The sequence below is a fragment of the Canis lupus genome, chromosome 3 (assembly GCF_048164855.1).
Source record: "Canis lupus baileyi chromosome 3, mCanLup2.hap1, whole genome shotgun sequence".
Lineage (NCBI taxonomy): Eukaryota > Metazoa > Chordata > Mammalia > Carnivora > Canidae > Canis > Canis lupus.
The window spans coordinates 31,655,502-31,663,067 of record NC_132840.1 but is presented as its reverse complement, the minus strand read 5'-3'; positions in this window follow the sequence as shown (position 1 = coordinate 31,663,067).

Sequence of the window (7,566 nt, the reverse complement as noted above, 5' to 3'; positions counted from 1 at the left end):
TGGGCCACAGGCCACCCTTTGAGCAAGAGTGTGATTCTCAGCACGCTGTGTCCCTTATCCCTCCTCCAGGACACCTGCTCTGGCCCCTCCCTGAGCCCTGTAGCATACCTCACCCCCCACCCCCGGTTCCCTGCCTCATCTCCCCCCTCCACCAGGCAGCAGCCTAGGGGGCAAGCCAGTGGTCAGCTGGCCAGCTTGTCTGTGCCCCTCTGCTTCACCAGAGAGGCTAGCTTCGCCTGGCGTAATCTTCCTGCGTGGCTGGCTGTTGTTTCGCCAAGGCTAGAGCACTTAGGCACTCAAGAGAAACACGGTGGGTCAGCTTGTCCCTGTTCTCACTAAGGTGGTCTCAGCACATCCCCTAATCCCCAGGGCTTGGGATCCTTTTGTCACATGCCAAGTGGGATGCACCCCGTTCTGGGACTGGGAGTGGGTGCTTCCAGGCAGAGATGTTGGGGGACACAGGATGTCTGGGTGCTGGGACTGGGTGCCCCTGACTGGGCATGCACCCTGGTGGTGCAGAGAGGTGGGCACTGCTGCCTTTTATGGGGAGCGGCTCCCATAACAAACAAACCCGGAGAACAGGTTCCTCTACCCTGTGGCTGCCTGGAGGGCTCAGAGGCCCAGGAATGCACCTCACTCCACCAGATTGTATGGGTGTGCAGTGGTCATGGAGTGGGCAGGGGGTGGGCATGGGGTGGGGGCAGCCTGGGGCGGGGAAAGGTGGGGAGGGGAGCCCTGGGTGCAGATGGGCAGCACCTCCAGAACAGAGCCAGGGCTGTACAACACTGGGTCTCCTGCCAACCCCTGCAGCAGAGGCCTCTTCGGCTACAGGATAGTCCCAAGCAGTGCCCCCTCAGGGGCTTGTTAGGTGGGGTCAGGGCGCGAGGCCAGAACATAGAGGCTGGGCTTGGGGTTTGGGCTTGTCTGGGAGGTGATGTCAGTGGTTCCAGGGCATGGGTGGGTGGCTGGGGGCCACTGTGTCCCTTGGGCTGGTCAGGGGTGGGATTTTCCTGGCAGAACCATTTGTGTGGCCAGAGCAGAGCCAGCCTGGCGCTCTGGAGCTCAGGGCCATGGTCAGGGTTTCACGGGAGCCAGGACAGGAATCCGTACTTGAAGGCTGAGGAGGGACACGGTTGCATCACGTGGCAGAGCTAAGAGATCAAAGCTCAGAGAGGCTGTTCTTCGGTCAGAGCACACATCTGGGGAATCCAGGTCTGTCTGGTCCCAGATCTGTATCCTAATGATTTCACCTGTTGCTGGGTGGGGTGGGGTCTCCATGTAGCTGTGCCCATCATCCTGGGTTGAGCTGGTTGGTAGAAGACACTAAGGGCCCAAGGAGGAGACAATTCAGGAGGGCTTCCTGGATGAGGAGGCTTTACACTGGCAGAAGGAGAGGGAGCGCTCTATCCAGACAAGAGGCTGGGTTGATGGGTCATCCTTCTGGCCTCTCATGGGGCTGGTGAGAGAAAGAAAGGGAGGCAGGGAGGGAAAGTCCAGGCCCCTGCAGGGTGAGGACCCATGGACCAGGGAGGGCATCGTCTGGGCAGGGTGTTGAGAGTGGCATGGGTCACCTGTATGCTATCTTCACTCCAGCCAGGACAGTGGCCTCCCTCCCAGGGTGTGAGGAGGGCAAGCCCTGTCCTGGGCCACGCCCTGGGTGGGGCTGTGGGCAGGGTGGCCACCTTTGAGGGACTGAGTGCTGGAGGCTCCTGGGAGACACTCTCCTGTGGTGCCAGGCTCCTTGTAGCAGCCTTTTCATTGTGGGGATGGGGACTGGGCTGCCGTGTCCGCATAGCCCTGCGACCCTGGGCGGCCCCCACCTTCCCTGGGCCTCAGCATCCTCACCTGCCGAGGGGGGCAGCAGAGGCGTCACCTCCCCAGGCTCTGGGAGCTGCAGGAAGTGTGCGCGTGTGCTGGCCGGTGTGGGCCTGTGGGCCTGTGGGCTCAGGGTCCTGAGGAGCAGGGGCTGAGGACTCTGACAGTGCTGGTGCCGGGAGGGTCGGTCTGGGGCACTCCTGACCGGCTCCCGGCTCGTCCCAGAGCAGGTGCTGGCCTGCCCGCAGCAGGGCTCCCCCGGGGGGACCCGTCCTGCCAGCATCTCCTCTAGGGCGGGACTCTGAGTCTCCCGTGCTCTGGCTGCATCCCACTCGGAGCGTGGGCTTCACAGGTTTGTTCCAATCCACAGAGATTAGAAACCGCTGAGGGCAACAGTGCCTCCCAGCTCCTCTGGGCACCTCAGGGTGCTCACCAGTGAGGCAGACAGAAGCAGCCGGGATATTTTAGTTTCAGAGTTGAGGAAGTGAGGCTACTGAAGGCCCATGGCCTTCCCGGTCTTGGGCGTGAGTGTCTGGAAGTGGCAAGTCCTGTGGGGCTTTGTGTGAGCAAGGGATGGGCGCTCCTGGGGGGCGGAGATGCCTGAGTACAGCCCGGCTGTGGCCTGCTGTGCCCTGGGTTCTCCACCAAGTGGACACATCCTGAGCCCAGGCTCTGTCGGAGGCCAGTGGCCAGGAGCTGAGGCGTCCAGCAAGAGGCCCTGGGTATTCCTGCCCTGCTGCACGCTCATGGGCCGCTTACAGGCTGTAGATGGACGAACAGGTGTGCCTGCCAAGTGTCACCAAAGGCCAGTACTGAGCAGGTACCTGGCGAGGGGTGAGTCGCCCACTGGATTTGGGAGCTCTGGGTGTGTGGTGCACTAAGCACCCTTATAGTCCACACGGTGTCCCTGCCTCACCACCCCCTGTGGCCCGGAACTGCTCTGGGCCTACAGGGTAGAGTCTAGGTCTGCACTTGGCCCTGGAAGGCCCACAGATATTATGAGCACCTCAGGAAGTGGGGATGTGGGAACAGGGGTGCCCTGTTAGGTGAACACTGCCTCCACCACAAGGACGGCTCCAGGTACCATCTCGTCCAGGGTTGTGCTGTGACTCGGCTAAGATATCTCTCCAGGCTCCCACAGCAGGTGGCCGGGCAGCTGCCCAGATCTTCGGGGGCGGCTGGGGTGCCGTCAGGTGAGGGGGGGCCTGGCCTGTGGGACTTTAGAAGGTGTCTCTGTGCCCTCTTGTTCCTGTTGGATTGCACAGCCCTATTCCCAGGCCATCCATGGGGGTGGGGGCAGTAGGTGGGCATGTGTGCTGTTCCTCCAGCCTCGCGTGGCCCTGGGCACCTGCCTGGGACACCAGGCCAGGGGCAGGCAAGGGGAGCTCCTCCATGAGTGTGGGCAGCTGGAGGAGGCTTTCGGGGGAGGCCAGGCTGGTGGGCTTTGGACACTCCCCTTTACAAAGGTGGTAGCGTTTTGTCCTGAGTCCCTGAGGCCTGGGATTCTGGGTGGAGGACGCGTCTTTGGATTATGGGTGTGGGTGGGCCTAGCTGCAGTCTCCCTGCCCTGTCCTAGGGTTGGTCGAGAGCCCTGAGGGCAATGCTGAAAACCTTGATAAAATGGGCACCAGAGGGGAGCACAGCACAGAGTGTGGGGGTAGGGGGGCAAGGGATGGCCAAGGTGGCCCCCAGCACCCCTACACCCACCTCATTCCGCTAGAGGACACCCCACCCTGGGCCCCATGTCCCTCGAGTGCTAGCGTCTTTGCTGTCCAAGATGCCCTGGTGTCTGCTCCCCATCCCTCAGTAGTGGCTCCAAAGACTGCACCCCCCCAGCCATGCACCCACCCCAGAGCATAACCCTCCCCAGAACTGCTCTTGTCGGGGTCATGGCACCCCCGTGGCTGGGCCTCTGAGGCCTGGGGTCCTCAGTGGCCCTCCTCCCTCCTGGGACCCGTGGGACCTCCTCTGTCTCCCTTGTGGTCTGCCTGCTTCTATGCCCCTGCCCAGCCAGCCACTCAGGTCATGGCTGGTCCTGGGTGCCGTTGGCAGGCCTGCAATGGCATGGTCAAGGTGCACGCTCACAGTGAAGCTGCTGGCAGTGGGAGATGGATGTCTGATTTGCTGTTGGCTGTGTGCCCGTCTAGCAGTGGGATGCGGGAAGCCACGGCCTGCCTCTACTGTGAGGACAGTGAGGGAAGAGCAGGGGCGGGCCTGTAGGTTCAGTCTGCACTGGGACATGGAGCTCCTTGGCAGCCCTGGCTCTATGGATCAGAGGGCCCTTCCTGCCACAGAGCCTTTGCACAAGCTGTTCTTCTGAAGAGGGTGCTGCTCACAGCCCCGAGCCTGGGCTTGGCCGGCCCCTGGGCCCCTCTGAGCCCCTTCGTAACCTCCTCTGCTCTGGAGCTTTACAGCAGGTTGGCTGCTGGATGCAGGTCAGGGCTGGTGCCAAGACCTCACTGGCTGCCTTGGTCTCTGGTTGTTGGTCAGGAGCTTAGCGTGTGCTGGGTTAAGGACACAGGGATGTGGGGACGTGCCCTGTGCCTCCTCCTCCTTCCTCTTGCCCCCAGGCTCGACCTACCTCTCGCTGTCAGCAGACTCCTGCCTCCATCCCAAAGACCCAGCATTTCATTGTCAGGTAGAGGCATCCAAGGTGGAGTCTCTGTTGCCCCTCCTGGGCCCTGGGCTGTGTGGTTCCATTTCAAACCCCCAGCTCTGAGGGTGGAGACAAAATTATCACCACCTTTGTGTCTCCACCTGGAGCTGCCTGTTGGGCCCCGAGTGACTTGGATGGAGAAGGTGGGGTTCAGGCAGGGCAGAGGGGCTCTGGTCTGTTGGTGGGTATGGGGGCTTCCCGGGCCTGTCTCCCTTTGTGGGGTGAAACCCCGTTACTTGGGCCCTGCCCCTATGGGGTGTGCTTCTGGGACAAGCACCAGAGAGCATGCCCAGGCATGGCGGTCCTGGGGTGAAGGCCAGGAGGGGCCCAGGTCTGCCGGCCAGGCTGGGCTCCTCTGGCGCTGGCCCCTGGCAGGTGGACACCACACCTGCCATCTCCTGTGGGGGAGGGGCACGTAGGACCCTGCTCTAAGGGGTGAAGAAAGCGAGGCTCATAGGGAGGCTTCAGGCTGTGCAGGGCTGGTTTCAAGCTGAGTTCTAACTGTGAGAGCCTCCGGGGCCACTCCTGGTGCCGGACGGATTGTCCTGGCGGCAGTTCAGGATGCATCTCTTGTTTGTGGTAGTTCTCAGCGTGAATAGTGTTGTTTTGCTGCAGGTTTTAAAAATCAGTATTAGTGGAGCACGGTTTCCAGTCTGAGCCATTGCTGGGACCGTCGAGAGCCAGCTGTGTTGTGACACACGGCCATTATTAACATCAAATTAAACTAATCAAATTATGTAAAACATATAAATTATTTAAAAAGCAAGGTAATGAACAGTCACACTGCTCGCCTCCCGATTAGTCACATCTTGCTGTTATCTGTGTCCTTATCTTGGTGCAGTTGAGTCTGTGCCCAGAGTACGGATGGGATATGACCGTGTTTCTTCCTGGCGGGAAATTGGCTGCCGAGGGCGTTTTTACATGGAAATTGGCCAATAGCACCCATCAGGGCTTGGTAAATCCTGGTTGGTAAATCCTGACCCGCTCCTGGGTATTATTATCTGATGTTTACTACATTAGATGTGAAAACTGATCATCTAAAATATTTCTGTCGATGCGGTCTTACTGAATAATATAACCCGCTGATCACGTGTGCATGAAATAAATATTTTTCAGTTTTTGTAGAGGTAGAGTTGGCGTGCGGGGCTGTGTTAGTTTCGGTGGCACAGACGGTGATCTGGTGGTGCGAGCATCACTCTGAGCTCACCATGATCACGTTATCCCATCGCTGACCGTGTTGCCCACACTGTCCCTCCTGTCCCTGCCACTTCTTATCTTGTGCCTAGAAGCTTGTCCGTCATCACCCCCACCCGCCTGCCCTAAGGAAACCAACCACCAGTGTGGTCTCTGCATTCAAGTGTCTATGTCTCTGTTTGTCTGCTTTGTTTTTTAGGTTCTACACATGAGTGAGATCATATAGTATTTGTCTTTCTCTGACGGACTTATTTCACTTAGAATGATACTCTCTAGTTCCATCCACATCGTTGCAAATGACAAGATCTCATTCTTTTTCGTGGCCGAGTAAAATTCCACTGTACACACCACGTCTTCATCTGTTTATCGAGGGTCACCCAAGCTGCATCTGTATCTCGGCTCCTGTAAATAGTGCGGCTATAAACATAGGGGTGTTTACATCTTTGCAAATGAGTGTTTTCTTTGGGTAAATACCCAGCAGTGGACTTACTGGCTCATATGGTATTTCTATTTATAATTTTTGAGGGACTTCCGTATTATTTTCCACAGTGGCTGTACCAGTTTACATTAATATAAGTAACATTTTATGAAAAAAACTTTTCTGGGACGCCTGAGTGGTCAGTGGTTGAACATCTGCCTTTGGCCACCTCACACCAATTAGAAGCCCTGATTGGCAGCTTTAGATTTCTTGATTAAAAAACCTAAATAGGGCAGCCCTGGTGGCGCAGCGGTTTAGCGCCGCCTGCAGCCCAGGGCGTGATCTGGAGACACTGGATCGAGTCCCACGTCAGGCTCTCTGCATGGAGCCTGCTTCTCCCTCTGCCTATGTCTCTGCCTCTCTCTCCCTCTCTCCCTCTCTGCATCTCTATGAATAAATAAATAAAATCTTTAAAAAAAAACCTAAATAAACGGGTTAAGGTTTAGGCAGTCATTCAGTAATAAAGAGGTTCTTACTGAAAAGATTGAGAACTATTCCATTTGGTGCTTAGTGAAAATATTTTGAATTCATGTAAGTACCAATTAATTGCCATTTCTTTATTCAAAAATTTTCTGTCAAATAAATAGTAATTTTTCAATCTTAAAAAAAAAAAAAAAAAAGGACCTGCCCGCCTACAACTGGAACACCTTTGGCCTGCGCTATGGCAGGCGGCGGGCCACGCCTCCCCGGGGCTGCGCGGGGCTGCATGGGGCTGCGCGGGTGAACCCTAAACCCCAGGCTAGGGATCCCGGTGTGGGCAGGGGCCTGGGGCTGCGGTCCTGAAGAGAAATAAAGGCAATGCTGCCGACAAAAAAAAAAAAAAAAAAAAAAGGATCCCGGGGTCTTGGGATCAAGTCCCACATTGGGCTCCCTGCAGGGAGCCTGCTTCTCCCTCTTTCTGTGTCTCTGCTTCTCTCTGTGTGTCTCTCATACATAAATAATAAAATAAAAAAGAAAAGTAACTTGTCTTTTTTTCCCCAAACTAATCCAGGGAGAATGGTGGTATGTTCTGCATCCTTGAGGTCTGGGACCTCGGGGCAGGAGGAAGGGGCTGGGTTCTGGGTCTGCTACTGCACCGGGACCACCACACATGTTGCCAGTGTATGTGGGGGGGGGAACACGTGCGTGGGAAGGAGCCCTCCCCATTCTCCTCCACGCACAGAATAGCAAGCAGTCCTCACTGCTGCCACAGCCAAGCCCGGAGCGGGGAGCGGGTGAGAGCAGGGCCTGGGGCAGTGGCCACGTGTGGTTCTGCTCTGTCACCCCAGCAGTCCCTGTTTCCCTGTGAATGGATCTCTACTCAAGCATGCTTCAGGCTGGAAACCACTGGTCAGTGAGCTGGGCAGAGGTCCCAGATGTTGGCGTGTCGCAATCTCAGTCATGAACATCGCCACCCTGTCGGGAGGAAAAGGCTTCAAATATT